This window comes from Papio anubis, chromosome 3 (genome assembly GCF_008728515.1).
Source record: "Papio anubis isolate 15944 chromosome 3, Panubis1.0, whole genome shotgun sequence".
In the NCBI taxonomy this organism is placed as follows: domain Eukaryota; kingdom Metazoa; phylum Chordata; class Mammalia; order Primates; family Cercopithecidae; genus Papio; species Papio anubis.
The window spans coordinates 155,017,032-155,034,006 of record NC_044978.1 but is presented as its reverse complement, the minus strand read 5'-3'; the positions used below and the strand labels follow the sequence as shown (position 1 = coordinate 155,034,006).

At 34.4% G+C, this 16,975-nt stretch overlaps 1 long non-coding RNA gene across 1 annotated transcript; it reads right to left on the bottom strand.

Annotated features, from left to right (window-relative positions):
- Positions 1 to 12,525: 12,525 nt before the first annotated feature.
- On the bottom strand, positions 12,526 to 16,975 carry LOC116274207. Its single transcript, XR_004182820.1, has 2 exons — positions 16,462 to 16,975; positions 12,526 to 14,645 (listed from the first exon to the last, which is right to left on the bottom strand). It is a non-coding gene; the product is annotated as an uncharacterized LOC116274207 (long non-coding RNA).

Here is a 16,975-nt window from a genome sequence, read left to right as displayed (position 1 = left end):
TTCTTTTTCATTGCCCATTTTCTCTCATTCATTCTCTCAGATTAAAGATAGGCAAGTTCATGTAGAGACATGAGATGAGAACTACCAAAGATGTTCATCAGTAATGGTAATGATACAAGGATAATTTTAAGTATTTCTATAATTATTGTTTTGTTTTAGCATAATAAGAAGACTCTTCTTTTGTCTCACACTTTGTTGCCCTGATTTCCATATGGAAAGACATATTAAGGAGATAATTTTAATTCTTTTATGTATGAGTTAGGAAAAAAATCTGAGTTAAGTCAAAAAAATTTCAAACCCATAGTTGTATGTACTCTTACCCATAAATAACTCATCCATGAGCTGAGAAAATTTGGGTTGAAATTTACAAAATTCAAAGGGAAACAACCCAAGGAAAAAGGAACTTGAGCTTTATGTGAATGAAACTAAGGCATCTCTGGAAATGCAAGGAAGAGTTTTACAAACTTCCAGAAGTCAGGGATGGAGTGTAGAATGCAAATCTTTCCCTGTTTCTTATTTTTATTCTCTGTGGAGGTTGGTTTATGCTTTTTCACGTCATAAAATATAGTAGCTGACAGCTGCAGAATATTACATCTTACAATTTAAGTGTTAATAGAGAGAATGCTGTGGCTCTTTTGGAGTCTAAAAATCCATAGAAAATTTTTTCATTGGCTAGGTTGACCCAGGTGTTTATACCAGAACAAATCAACTGTAGGCATTGGGTGAGATAATGTTGGGCTAAATGAAAGCTCCCATGTTAATCTTGTACATATAGTAGGGGAGTGGCTATTACCATAGAAAAGAACAACCCATTAACAAAAAAAGTCACGTGTTCTAGCCAGTACATATTTTGTGCTATTGCTGAGCTCTAGGGTATATTATTTGGCATAAATAATCTGAACAAATATGTGAGACCGTTAGTTCTGTTACTTAAGAGTGTCCTAAAATCAGAAAATCTGAAGGAGGTAACTATCAAATTGCCAAGCCAATATGCAAAACTATACTTTTTATTTTTAATTAGATTTCTTTGACTTTACTTTCTCCCAGCTTATGGCTAAGTTCTTAACATTTATTGACCATGTGGTAGCCCTCTTTAAAACCAACATCTTCTTTGTTCACTCTTTTTTTTTTTTTCCAAACTTTTGTTTTAGATAGGAGATATTTGTACAGGTTTGCTCCATGGGTATATTGCACTTAGGTGGTGAGCACAGTACCCAACAGGTAGTTTTTTTACCCATTCCCATTTCCTAGTTCCCTCTTTTGGAGTCCTCAGTGTCTATTGTTCCCATGTTTATGTCTGTGCATGCTCAATGTTGAGCTCTCACTTATAAATGAGAATATGTGATATTTATGTTTCTGTTCCTGCATTAATTCACTCAGGACTATGATCTGCAGTTCCATCCGTGTTGCTGCAAAGGACATGATTTCACTTTTTTTTAAGGCTGTGTAGTGTTCCATGGTATATATGTACCACATTTGCCTTATTTATTCCACCATTTAAAGGCACCTAGGCTGATTTTATGTATTTGTTATTGTGAATAGCATGAAGTTGAATGTAAAAATGCATTTGGTTTTTATGTTTTGTTTTTTTGTTTTTTGTATAATGATCGGTTTTCCTTTGGGTATATAACAAGTAATGAGTTTACTGGGTCAAGTGATAGCTCTGTTTTAACTGTTTTTGAGAAATCTCTTACCTGCTTTCCACAGTGGCGGAACTAATTTACATTATCACCAACAGTATATAAGTGTTTTCTTTTCTTTGCAGACTTACCAGAATCTATTTTTCAAACTTTTTAATTATAGTCATTCTAACTGGTATTTCATTATGGTTTTGATTTGCATTTCTTTGGTGATTAATGATGCTGAGTAGTTTTTAATACATTTGTTGTCCACTTGAATGTCTTATTTTGAGAAGTATCTGTTTAGTCCTGATATGGTTTGGCACTGTGTCTCCACTCAAATCTCAATGTGTAGCTCCCATAATTCCCACGCGTTGTAGGACAGACCCAGTGGGAAATGAATGAATCACAGAGGCAGATCTTTCCTGTGCTGTTCTTATGATAGTGAATACGTCTTACAAGATCTGATGATGTTAAAAATGGGAGTTTCCCTGCATAACCTCTCCTCTCTGCCTGCTGCCATCCCTGTAAGATCTGACTTGCCCTTCCATGTCTTCTGCCATGATTGTGAGGCCTCCCCAGCCATTTGGAAGTGTAACTCCAACAAATCCCTTTTCCCTGTGTAAATTGCCCAGTCTCAGGTATATCTTTATCAGCAGTGTGAAAATGAACTAATACAGTAAATTGGTACCAGTAGAGTGGGGTGCTGCTGAAAAGATACTTGAAAATGTGGAAGTGACTTTGAAACTGGGTAACAGATAGAGGTTGGAACAGTTTGGAGGGCTCAGAGGAAGACAGGAAAATATGGGAAAGTTTGGAACTTCCTTAGAGACTTGTTGAATGGCTTTGACAAAAATGCTGATAGTGATATGAATAGTGAGACCCAGGTTGAAGTAATCTCAGATGGAGATGAGAAACTTGTTGGAAACTGGAGCAAAGATGATTCTTGTTATGTTTTAACAAAGAGACTGGTCGCATTTTGCCCCTACCTTAGAGATTTATGGAACATTAAACTTGATAGAGATGATTTAGGGTAACTGGTGAAGAAATGTAAAAGCAGCAAAGCATTCAAGAGGTGACTTGGGTGCTGCTAAAGCATTCAGTTTCAAAAGGGAGACAGAGCATAAAAGTTTAAAACATTTTCATCCTGACAATGCAATAGAAAAGAAAATTCCATTTTTTTGAGGAGAAATTCAAGCCAGCTGAAGAAATTTGCATAAGTAACAAGGAGCCAAATGCTAAACCCCAAGACAATGGGGAAAATGTCTCCAGGGCGTATCAGAGACCTTTGCAGCATCCCCTCCCATGATGGGTCTGTAGGCCTAGGAGGGAAAAGTGGTTTCATGGGCCAGGCCCAGGATCCCCATGCTGTGTGTAGTCAAGGGACTTTGCACCCTATGTCCCAGCTGCTCCAGCAATGGCTGATAGGGGCCAACATAGAGCTCAGGCCATGGCTTCAGAGGGTGCAAGCCACAAGCCTTGGCAGCATCCATGTGGTGTTGAGCCTATGAGTGCACAGAAGTCAAGAACTGGGGTAACCTCTGTCTAAATTTCAGATGTATGGAAATACCTAGGCAGAAATTTGCTGTAGGTGTAAGGTCCTCATGTAGAACCTATGCTAGAGCAGTGAAGAAGGGAAATGTGGGGTTGGAGCCCCCAGACAGAGTCCCGAGTTGGGCATTGCCTAGTGGATCTGTGAGAAGAGGGCCACCATCCTTCAGACCCCAGAATGGTAGATCCACTGACAGCTTGCATCGTGTGCCTGAAAAAGCTGCAGATACTCAATGCCAGCCTATGAAGGCAGCCAGGAGGGAGGCTGTACGCTGCAAACCCACAGAGGCAAAGTTGCCCAAGACCATGGGAACCCATCTCTTGTATCAGCATGACCTGCATGTGAGACATGGAGTCAAAATAGATCATTCTGGAGTTCTAAGATTGGACTGCTCCTCTGGATTTAGAACTTATATGGGGCCTGTAGACCCTTTGTTTTGCCCAGTTTCTCCCATTTCAAATGACTGTATTTACCTAATGCCTGTACCCCCATTTTGTCTAAGAAGTAACTAACTTGCTTTTGATTTTGCAGGCTCATGGGTGGAAGGAACTTGCTTTGTCTTGCATAAGACTTTGTCCTGTGGGCATTTGAGTTAATGCTGAAATGAGTTGAGACTTTGGGGGACTGTTGGGAAGGCATGATTGGTTTTGAAATGTGAAGATATAAGATTTAGGAGGGGCCAGGAAAGGAATGATGAATGATATGGTTTGGCTCTGTGTCCCTACACAAATCTCATCTTGTAGCTCCCATAAATCTCACATGTTGTGGGAGGTAACTGGTATTTCCTGCACTGTTCTTATGATAGTGAATGAGTCTCACAAGATCTGATGGTTTTAAAAATGGGAGTTTCTCTGCACAAGCTCTCTGTTTGCCTGCTGCCATCTGAGTAAGATTTGACTTGCTCCTCTTTGCCTTCTGCCATGATTGTGAGGCCTCCCAGGCATACGGAGCTGTAAGAACATTAAACCTCTTTCTTTTGTAAATTGTCCAGTCGTGGGTATGTCTTTATCAGCAGTGTGAAAATGGACTAATACATGTCTTTCACGTATTTTTAATTGAATTATTTGTTTTTTGTTTATTTACTTTCTCATAGATTCTGGATATTAGACCTTTGTCAGATGCATAGTTTGTGAATAATTTTTCCCATTCTGTAGATTGTTTACTCTGTTGACAGTTTCTTGTGTTATACAGAGCTCTTTTGTTTAATTATGTCCCACTTGTTGATTTTTTGTTTTTATTGCAATTGTTTTTGGGGGCTTAGTCAAAAATTATTTGCCATGGCTGATGTCAAGAGGGGTATTTCCTAGGTTTTCTTCTAGGATTTTTACAGTTTGAGGTTTATTCTTTATTTATATCTATAAATCTATCTGGAATTAGTTTTTGCCTATGGAGAAAGGTAAGAGTCCAGTTTCATTCTTCTACATTTGGCAAGCAGTTTTCTCAGAACCATGTATTGCATAGGGAAGCATTTCCCCGTTGCTTTTTTTTTTTTTTTTTTTTTTGCCAGCCTTATCAAAGATCAGATGGTTTTAAGTGTGAGGCTTTATTTCTGAGTTTTCTATTTTGTACCATTGGTCTATGTATCTGTTTTTGTACCATTACTGTGCTGATTTGGTTACAATAGCCTTAGAGTATAGTTTGAAGTTGGGTAGTGTGATGCCTCAGGCTTTGTTATTTTTTCTTAGGATTGTTTTGTTTATTCTGGATATTTTGGTTCAATATGAATTTTAGAGTATTTTTTTTTTTTTCTAATTCTGTGAAGAATGACATTGCTGATTTAACAGGAATACCACTGAGTCTGTAAATCATTTTGGGCATTATGGCCATTTAAATCAACTTTATTCTTTCAATCCATGAGCATGGGATGCCTTCTCATTTAGTTGAGTCATTTCTGATATCTTTCAGTGTGTGTTGTAGTTCTCCTTAGAGGGATCTTTCACTTCCTTAATTAGCTATATTTCTAGATATTTTATTTTCTTTGTGGCTATTGTAAATGGAATTATCTTCTTACTTTGACTCTCAGCCTGGACATTGTTGGTGTACAGACATCCCACTGATGTTCATACATTGATTTTGTATCCTCAACCCTTAATAAAATTTTTTATTAGTTCTAGTTGTCTTTTGGCAGAGTATTTAGGCTTTTCTAAGTCTAGAATCATATTGTCAACAAAAAGAGATAGTCTGATTTATCTTTTGTCTACAAAACAGACACACCCAAATTCACTTTCTGTACTCTTGATCCTACTTTGTCTTGGAGAACCCCCCTACATACCACAGGTCCAGAAGTTTTATCACAGTTTCTACTTTCACAAAATTCATAAACCATAGCAGGAAAATAATTAGAAAAGTGTGGTTTTAAAAGCTTTCACCTTCTGATAGCCATTATTTATAATAAATATTTACAGTATCATAAGCCTTCCACAGAAAATATTTAAAATACAGTTTTGCACATAATTATGGCTTCTCTATAGGTATAATTCTTAATTGGATAGAACAGTTGGACTTTATGGAAAGATTGTAGATCATTGAAAGATTAGAGTAAATTGTTTATGTAGGAATTAAATCTGGAACATACTATCAAAAAGGTGAGCATTTTTTTTTTTTTTTTGATGTAGATATCCTTCAAAATTATTTGGTCCACTTATCATTTTACAGAAGTAGACTACATTATCAAAACCATATACACTTTTTTCCCTCACTTTATTTTTCTCTTCAGACTAGTATAAACTTGACATTCAGCCAGATTTTCCATCTGCCAAGTATCCAATATTAATATTTTCCCTTGGGATAAAGCACATGGTTATACTTAAGATTTCAATTACACATTGCCTTAAAACCTTGAATACTAGTTAGAATGTTTTTATTCAAAACATAAGGTTATGCCAAAGTGTCCTTCATACTTTATATTCTACCAATATAATTTGTTCATATTCCTATGAATTTAAGAGGTACTCGAGTATAAAATATCTGTGACATTACTTATGAGTGATAGATTTTTTCATAAGTACAAGAAACAAATGCATATGCATTGAATTCTACCATGTTATTGATATGTGAAAAAATTCTGCCAAGTAACTCTTTGGCCTGAAAAGGGAGTTTGGCCATTAAAAAATATTTCTTTTTCTTGAATTTAATCCTTATCACAGTATGTATGTGTAAACTTCTTTTGATTAAGACTTAACAAAATGAAAAATATAAACTACACAAGTGTCACATTGCAAACCAACTGTGCCATTTGGTACCTAGAAGTGACCTTATATGAAAAATTCTTTGAATGCTGTTGGAAAACAAAAAAGTAGATGTTAAGAACAGAACTAGAGTAAAGACTAAATGAGAATAAGAGCAGTGGTTAAAGATTGTTTCTTGTTTTGGAATTTATGATATTAAACATCTTGGAAAAAATTTGAGTAATACATGTATAATGAAGACACCAATTTTTAACCCTGTAGTGAAATAAAGTGAAAGACTGCTATGAAAGATTATCCAGTGAATTTATCACCAAAAGCTTTTGGGTTACCCTAAACTCTTCAGATAAAATCATATTATTCACTCTTGGTATGGACTTGGAAAATAAAGCCACAGAGCAAAGCAAAATTCATGCATGTTTAAAATAATTGATAAATTGCAACAGTTGTACACCTTAAATCAACAAATAGAATGTCAGTAAATTCTCAATGCTAGTATCTTAGCCATTTAGGCTGCTATAGCAAAATACCATAAACTGAGTAGCTTGCAAACAACAAATAAACTTACTTCTTACATTTCTAGAAGCTGGAAAGTCCAATATCAAGATGATGGTAGATTCAGTATCTGGTGAGGGCCATCTTCCTCACAGACAGTGTTTGTTTGCTGTGTCTTCACATGGTGGAAGATGCCAGGGGTGTTTTTCAAGGCCTTTTGTTATAAAGGCAGTAACGTACTTCATGAAGACTATATCCTCATGTTCTCATCACTTCCCCAAAACCCTGTCTCCTAATGCCATCACCTTGGGATTAGAATATCAACATATACATTTGGAAGGAATAGCTAGACCAAAGCAGCAGGAAAAGAAAATATAAATTCCTTCATTGATTGCACATGTATATAGAAAGGTATAATCATGTGCTGCATAATGACATTTCAGTCAGCAATGAACCACACTTATGATGGTGGTTTCCTGAGATTATACTACTATAATTTTACTGTAGCTTTCCTGTGTTTACATATCTTTAAATACACAAAACTTACCATTGTGTTATAGTTTCCTACAGTATTCAGTACAGTCATATGCTGTACATGTTTGTAGCCTAGGAACAATAGGCTATACCATACAGCCTAGCTATGTACTAGGTTGTACCATCTTGGTTCATGTAGGTACACTATGATGTTTGTACAATGATAAAATCACCTAATGATGCATTTCCACAGCATAATCCTATTATGCAATGCATAAATGTATGTATGTACATGACATAAGTTATATACTTTTTGTACATTTCCAGAGCCCTTAAATTGTTGTTGATAATTGTGCCGTTTTATAGCTGTGCTATAGGAAGAGGATTTGCCAGACTTTTTACTCCATACTGAAAGTGACTAATTTTTGATACTTTATATTTGAATCTCACTTGAAGGCAGGTAAGAAGAAGAAAACTGAGCATAATTTTAAAGTCTGTACCTACAAAAACGAGTGTCTCCTTACTAATTAAATGGTATTTTTGGAAGAGGTAGCATTTTGTAGTGGGAAAAGCACAAATCAGTGGGACTAGGTTTTAACATGCTGACTTAGTAGTTGTGTAACTTACAAAAGTTTACTTAAATTTTCTGATCTAAGCTTCCTAAGTCACAACACTGAAAGAAAACAAAGATATTTATACATGTTTATATATGTTTGTTGAAGTACCAAATTAAATGACATAAAAATGCACATATATGTAATCATTTCTTCATTGTATACAAACTAACAACATTGTATATGCATTATATTTCCATTTTGCAAAAGAAAGATAAACATATTGGTACGTCAACATTTTGATTTTATATTATTGTTACTATGTTCCTTTAAAGGAAGCTTCATTAATGTGAATGTAGTAGTCATTTTGGCTAATTACAAATATTCCTTTTTCCCTTTCTGGCACATAATATAACTCTACTTCCTCAACCATGTTGCAATTATTTGCTGTGGCATGACTTGCTTTGCCAGAGGAGAGGAGAAGGGATTAAAATATGATGCTTAAAGACCAAAGTTCAAAAATCTAAGCATGATTTGCCACATTCTATTTCTTTTGCCTTGGTGATCTGGATGTACAATTCCATCTGAAACAGACTCTTCTGGCAACCTATAACGGAGATGAATATCGAGTAAGAAATAGCTTATAGTTTTCCAAACCAATGTGATTTTGTTCTTGCTAGTTAGTGCAGCATATTTAGCCTTGTCTGACTACCACAGTTCTTCAAAAGATAAGATTTATTGTTTTGCATCTTTTGATATTATAAATGCCCAGTAATATGTATTCATGTACCTCAAATGAGATTTTAACTATAATTGAGAAGTATGCAAAAGTTTTATAAAAAAATTTTGAAACTCCGGTTAAAGAGCTTACATTACATTGCTGATGAATTTTAGTTAGAAAATAATGGTAAACATAAACTAGTAGCTTAAAAATATCCAAACTAAAAGTCATTAAACTAGAATAAGCACTTGAAAATGAACATAGACTCAGATAAATGCATATATTTAGTCTAACATTTCTGAAGGAACTTTCTCTAACTGGGAAATTCAGAAGCACAGAAATAAATGCAAGTAATTTGAGTGCTCTGCACTGGCATTTAAATACAAGAGGGGAAAGAAATGTTAATAGGATAAGTACCAGAAAGGATTAAGTGAAGCTAAACACCAAAGAGGATTAGTTATTATCCTGCCTTTACAGGCACCCAAGTTTCATGTGGCCAAGTAGATAGGAAATAGGAAGCCAGTGCTGCAAAATGGGATATTTTTTCTCTTTGCAATAAGATTGCATTAAAATCAGTTTTATTATGGTACATAACTAAACAAGTAACACAATACCTGAGCTTTCCTCTGGATAATCTAAAATGTAACATGCTTTTAAATATATTTTAGGGATATTTTAAGGGTGCTTTTCCCCTCTAAATATTGCTTTTTAGGTAAGCACATGAATTTGAAATTAATCAATAGATATCCTACTTTTGAAACCAATCATTCTTACCTACACAGTGAATTACAGCTTTTCTGGTATTGAAGACAAACGTAACTGCAGAGATTTATAGTGTTTTACTTTGTTTATTGTATATATCATTGCATTAAGCGAAAATGAAAAAAGTATGCATGTGTATATGTATATGTAAATATAACTCATATATTAATGTATATAGACACATTCGCCAACATAAACATTTAATATTTAAATATCTCTGAAATTGAGACATGTTTTAATGTAAATGAAAAATCACTACCGTAGCTGTCTTAGAATTTTTTTGCCATTTCCTACATGTGTAATAACTTGGTTGTTGTAGTTGGTGACATAATTGGAAAATTGGAGCCTCATTATATCAGTCAACAAACTATTTAAGTGTATTTGAGAAAGGAATGAGAACCTTGATATGAGAAGCTTCAACTGATATCTTCAATAGATCATAAATATACCAGCATTAAAAATATACAGAAGGCCAGGCTCGGTAGTTCACTCCTGTAATCCCAGGACTTTGGGAGGCTGAGGTGGGTGAGTCACGAGGTCAGGAGTTCAAGACTAGCCTGTCCAACATGGTGAAACCCTGTCTCTACTAAAAAATACAAAAATTAACTGGGCATGGTGATACATGTCTGTAGTCCCAGCTACTCGGGAGGCTGAGGCAGGAGAAATGATGGAACATGGGAGGTGGAGGTTGCAGTGAGTCAAGCTCACGCCACTACACTCCAATCTGGGCGACAGAGTGACTCCATCTCAAAAAAAAAAAAAAAAAAAAAAAAAAGAAAGAAAGAAAGAAAGAAAAAAGAGAGAAAAAAAGTACAGAATAGCTATTGGTGGCTTGGAAGAAAATATTGGAGACAAGAGAAGAGCACTCTTAAGAAATACTGTATCACTAACACTCTTGATGGCACAGTAACCAATGTTATATGTTATAATTTAGCGATAATTTTCCATCAAAAATAAATTCACAGGCCATGCATGGTGGCTCATGCCTATAATCCCAGCACTTTGGAAGACCAAGGCAGGCGAGTCACAAGGTCAGGAGTTTGAGACCAGCCTGACCAACATGGTGAAACCCTGTCTCTACTAAAAATACAAAAATTAGCTGGGCATGATGGCATGCACCTGTAATACCAGCACTTACGAGGCTGAGGCAGGAGAATCACTTGAACCCGGGAGGCAGAGGTTGCAGTGAGCCGAGATCATGCCACTATACTCCAGCCTGGGTGACAAAGTGAGATTCTGTCTCAAAAAAAAAAAAAAAAAAAAAAATGCATTCAGAAAAATTAGTGTTGGATACAAATACAACCTAGGAATAAATTAACCAAATTATTTTGCTTGTATTTTCTTCTTTGTGCATACATAAAAATGATACACAATCTTAGAAAGTATCACAGTAATTTTAACAACTAAAAACTATTTCAATAAAATAAAATTTAAAATCATATACAAACATTATTGTATACCAGTCAGTATTTTTTCTTTCCTACTCTTGCATAAAACCTTGTAGGTTATGGTTGATGACACTTGTATTCCATGCAATATGCTAGCTTATTGACTATGGTTTATTTAAGTTTTAACATGAAAGGCAAGTGATACCGTCATCTCTACTGGGAGTGTTATTCTAGCTGTTAACTATCCAGACCATTTTCCATGTAATTCCCTACTTCACATCATTTCTTCTCCACATTAGCTTATTTACTAAGGGTAAAAAAAGAATTTAAGAAAGGAAATGATATGAAACTCAGCCTGATTCCTTAGTGAGGTGGTTAAAATTATTTACCTAGTTGAAATATTTAGAGTAGCAATACATTTTATTTATTAATATCTAATCCCTGTTCACAAATAACACCTTTTATGACTGATTTTTCTTTTCTTTTCTTTTTTTCTTTTTTTTTTGAGACAAAATCTCACTCTGTAGCCCAAGCTGGAGTGCAGTGGTGTGATCCTGGCTCACTGCCACCTCTGCCTCCCAGGCTCAAGTGATTCTTGTGCCTCAGCCTCCCAAGTAGCTGGGACTACAGTCACGCTCCACAACACCCAGCTAATTTTTTGTATTTTAGTAGAGACGGGGTTTCACCATGTTGCCCAGGATGGTCTTGAATTCCTGAGCTCAGGTGATCCGCCTGCTTCGGCCTCCCAAAGTGTTGGGATTACAGGTGTAATTATTCTCTGTTTGTTTATTGAACACGCATTTACTCAGTTTTTAATATGTACCCAAAACTGTTTAAATGAGAATATATCTCCTATTGGTGCTATTTCTCTCATTATCCTAATACAATGACCAATTACAGATTAAGAAAGGAAAAATGGTGTTACTACATGTAGAATGACGAAACATCCTCATTTACTAGGACGTTCTCTGTTTCTGCCTGTTGTATCAGCATGATTATTAAAAGACAAAACTTTTCACCATCCAGAGTGTCCCAGTTTGTCCAAAAAATAGACGATTATCTGAACTCTCTCTCTCTACATATATGATAATATTAAATTATTTTCAGAACAATTTTTCTATTAAGCATTACTCATAACATCCCCTTGATGGTAATTAGTTATTTCACTCTACTGTTGACCACTAGAGGTGTATTTGTTTAGAAGAATTTGGTGACATAGATATATTCTCTCTAATATTAAATTTTATAAATCCTTTGTTTACATTTTTACTAGTCTTGACATACAGAAGTCACTCAATAAATATGGAGTAAATAATTACATAAACTTTTTTGTTTTTCAGGTGCAATTCAGTTATAAAATGTCTTAGAGATTGGGAAAAATATAATTTTGTAGTGCCACTTCAGTATTGTCTTTCTGTGAAGATCTAAAAGCTATGAGCACAAATATTAATCTTCTTTTACATCAGCATATGTAAACAACATTGTGGATAAGAAGTGTATAAGCACTGTTGGCATTATTCCATGGGCAGATACGTGCTATGTTCAGTAAACAATCCATTATAAAATTTCAATATGAAAAAAAGCATAATCTTAAGTGCTACATGGAAAGCAGACCAGAATGCCTATGAAGATACCTTCCATGGGGTTCTCACCAAGATAGTTTTATACCATGATTTTTAAAACTCAGGCCATATCAAGTAATGTTTTTCTAAGAATATATTATTAGAATCTTGTAGTCCAAAATATTTCACCGCAGTTCTTAATTTGTCCACACCTTATAGCAGAAAATATTTATTTTAATGTTTTCAATTTTAAATACAAATCCATAAAATTTACTTCCAATTTCAGCTCCAATATGGGGAGGCTTAGAAGTCATCAATCCTGTCCTTGTGAATATAACAGTATAAATGAAATGAAAATTAACAACTTTTCTTAGATCCATTGAAAACATGACTTTGTAGGGAGAGCTAGCGCCCTCCATCTGGAAAGATAGATGAATAGAAAGAGTCAGGGCTGAGATCTTTTATAATTGGTAAGTTGGACTATATTAAAATTAAAATTTTCTACTCTGTGAAAAACTTGGATCAGAAATTATTTGGAAAACACAAATATGTAAAATTATGTATCTAAAAGATGCAAATAACTTTTAAAACTTCACAACACAAAATCAGAAGAGCCAATTAAATGAGCAAAAAATCTGATCAGACATCTCACCAAAAAAGATACACAGGTGTCATATAAGCATACAACAAATACACAATGTCATTTGTTATTAGGAAATTGTAAATTGAAATGACAATGAGATAATACTACATACCTATAAAATGGCAAAAATCTTAAAACTGACAATATCTACTACTGGTGAGTATGAGAAATAACACAATGCTTATTTATTGCTGGTAAAAACACAAAATGGTACGGGCACTTTGTAAGACTTAAATGTCTTACAACCGCATAATGCATTTATGCACATGATTTGAAAACTTCTTTCCATGCAAAAACTTACACATGCATTTTATAACAGTGTTATTTACAATCTCCTAAAGCTGAAGCAACCAAGATGTCCTTCAATAGGTGAATGGATAAACAAACTGTGGTACATCCATACAATGCTGTAGTAATCAGGGTATATTTAATGGCATATAAACAGTGTATGTGCAGAATCCAGATGCAAAAAGATATAAATGAATCTCAAATGTGTATATCTAAGTGAAAGAAGCCGGTCTGAAAAAGCTATGCTTTATAACTCCAAATACATGACATTCTGAAAAAGGCAAACTGTGCAGATGGTACACAGGAGGTACCTCCTGTTGGAGGTGACAGGCGTTTAAGGCAGAAGGCAGAATAGATTGAATATAGGGAGCACAGGATTGTTATTATGATGTTGAAACTGTTATGCATCATACCATAACGGTGTATATACAATAGTAATTTTTTTTCACAACCCTTAGATCATTACAGCACTAAAGTAAACCTTAGTGTATGTAAATTTAAAAGTATATTTAGGAATTCAGATCCCAGTTGGGAATGAAGGATTTGACACAAGAATCTCACTGTATTAAATGCATGAAGCAGCTCACTGAAGGGTTGGGGGAAAAGGTGCTAATCTAAGTAACTTTGGAAATAAATGGAGTGTATACAGTATCACTATAGTTTAGTTGAAAAAATTGTTCTCCATGTGGATTCAGGCTGACATTTCTGTTATCGATGTACATGCATGTTGCAGTTAAACAATTAAGTAAATGAATAGTGGCTAGTTGAAGCCAGGTTTTTCACTGGTTTAATGGGAGTTTACAGATAAGCAGGAGGAAGAGGCTAGAATTATACCTGTGGTAACAGATTAGAGCTGTCATCAGTATGAACTCATGTTTAGCTTAATCTAGATATAATTTTCATATGGAATTACTTATGGATATGTGTATGTCAGTTGCAAGCACCTAGAGACAATGAGACTTCACTAGCAACTGACATACATCGCCCCCAGGATCTTGATTTCTAATACCATTCTCCAACAAAATTACCAGAGGCCTGGACATCTTCTAGTGACAGAAAATGAAGATGTCCACACACAAGTGCTCTACTTCCACAATGATCCAGCATGACAAAAGGATCCAGGAGCCAAATGAAAGTGTTCCCAATGGTTAAATTGGAATACTTTGTGAAAGAAAATAAATAAAATAGTATTGGATTATAATCCAACTTAATAAAAACAATTATCTATACTAACACAAATTATTAAATAAATAATATATGAGAATAGACAAACCTCTGGTGCAGAAAAATTCCAAATAATGTATGTAGATTCCTCACGCTTAAGGAGAAATTGTGAAGCAAACAGGACAAAAATGTTCCAATTTCATAGAGTTATTCTTGCAAAAACCAAATATTAATTTGTCTTCAGGATAAGAAATAGTGTTGAGTTATTTCTGCAACATACCATGTTTTTCTTCCACCCACTGCCACCTCCACCACCCCACTAACAACTGCTGATTTTCATGAGCAAGTATTTTTTGGTGTCCTCTTGGGAGGTTTGTCCTTGGTCTGAAATGTCCTTATAATTGGATAGAGAATGTATAGAGTTTAATGTCCCCTATGAAATGAATTGAGATGCCACCTATTTATACATAGGCCAAAATTAGAATTTGTTCATTTTCTCTTCCTTCCCTTGCTCTTGAGTTAATTAGAGTATCTGGCTGTCTTTCTCTTTTTTTTTTTCCTCTCATATTTTCTTTCCCAGTTTTACTCTTTGTTAAACAAGATCTCAGAATAATTACAAGCCTGTTGTTTTATTTCCATCTTGCCAATCCAGGCATTTGGTTGCAAGAGTGGTAGAGCTGGCCTCAGAAAGATCTTCTGTTTCTGATTTTAAGACTGTGCATGACTCCACAGTGTCCTTTGGGTAATATGTATTCTATCTTTTCATCTTTGACTTTCCCAAGGGATTCCATGATCACCAACCTATTAACCCAACCAAAATTGAATTAAATAACAAGAATATAAGCTCAACAGTAACAAACTTCTCATATGAGAATCTGTAAATCATTTCTCTCAAACAGTCCAAACAAAAACAGTTTTTATCACTGCAAGAGTTGCATTTTGCAACAATTCAGTTCTGAAGAAAAGAAGGTACGCTGAGTACACATATCTTGTTGTTTGGTTCACTTAAGCTAAGTCTCAATTCTGTGTCTATTGCCCAACTGTCATAAATTGCTACCTGTTCTCGGTGGATCTGTGTTCTTTCTTTGTATATTCAGCTAGTTCTCTGTCTCCACACATATTTCATATCATTCCTAACAGCTTCAGCAATTTATATTACTCTAGCTCTGTGTTTTAAAAACCTGCAAGGCTACTCATTTGGTAAAAGGATAAATGTCTTTCCTTGTCAATAAAAACAAACAAACAAACAACAAAAAAATGAGTATTTTCTGATGTATTTACTAAGTTTCTTTGTGGTCCTAGTTTTAAAGTCACTAAGACTTCTGGGATCTTGGTTTACTCATCCATAAAATAAAAAAAAAATAGATTTAGTGATAATTAAAATTATTTCCTGCTCTACATTTCTTTAATTCCATTTAAAATATTACTTCAAGACAAATTGTATAAATTATAATTATTGCCTTTGATTGCTTGCTTCTTTCAAATCAAGAAAGTCACAGGAAAGAGATCTATTTAAAAAAGCAATGATTCCTAATAAAAATCTGTAAAATATTGTCCGTCCTAAAGCAAACTTACTTTGACTTTCTTAGATTTATTTCCTGAGGGGAAGGCATAGAATTTACTAAAACTTATCTTAAAATTATAATCTCCCTTAGGACACACTTCTTCCCCTTTCATCAGTTCTTCACCAGAAAAATTGATTTTTTCATTTACATGCCTGATTTAAACTCTATTTTTTGCATATTTTTGAGTCTGAAAATTATGTCTGTTCTCATATCAGGTTAGAAGTTTATGCATTTATGCACAAATTTTAATTGTTGTTTTACTTCTTGCTATAGACAATGCAGGAAATTCTACATTGTTTGAAGAAATAAGCTGATTTGACAAGACTCAAATGCTTTGGTAAATAAAGATATTAACTAACTACTAATATATATCCACAAATTGGAGAATTCTAGATCATTTGCTTTCAAACATATTTTATAAGAAGTGATTGAGGAGCTGTCACAGAACATAGGAGATTATGGAGGCATAATGAATATATAATGTGTTACCTTAAATTAAATCCTGGAATTGAAAAAAGATATCAGTTGAAGAACCAGTGAAATCTGGATGAATTCTGGAATGCAGGTGATGTTAATATACCAATATTAGTTGCTTAGTTATGACAATTTTACTATGGTTATGTAAGGTAACAACCTTTGAGAAAATTGGGCATGCAGGGCCTATGGGCCTGTGTACTACCTGCAACATTTTCATAAATTTAAAAATATTCTAAAATGAAAGTCTACTGACATATTATCATGATTAGAATTGATTTTTTGTGGTATTTTGAATATTTTACCACTGTATGAAGACTTTGTGGTGACTGGATTCAGTTGGGTTTAAATATTCAATCAACTCTGATTTTATAAAATAATGTACAATATTGTAGTTAAAAAACAGAAGTTTCAATAGATCAGGTTCACCCTACATAAATCACTTTTTCTTAATCTGAATAAGAAAAAAAAAGTTTAAAAAAAACACAACTACTTTCTATTTTAAAGATATTCAACAAGTGCTATATAC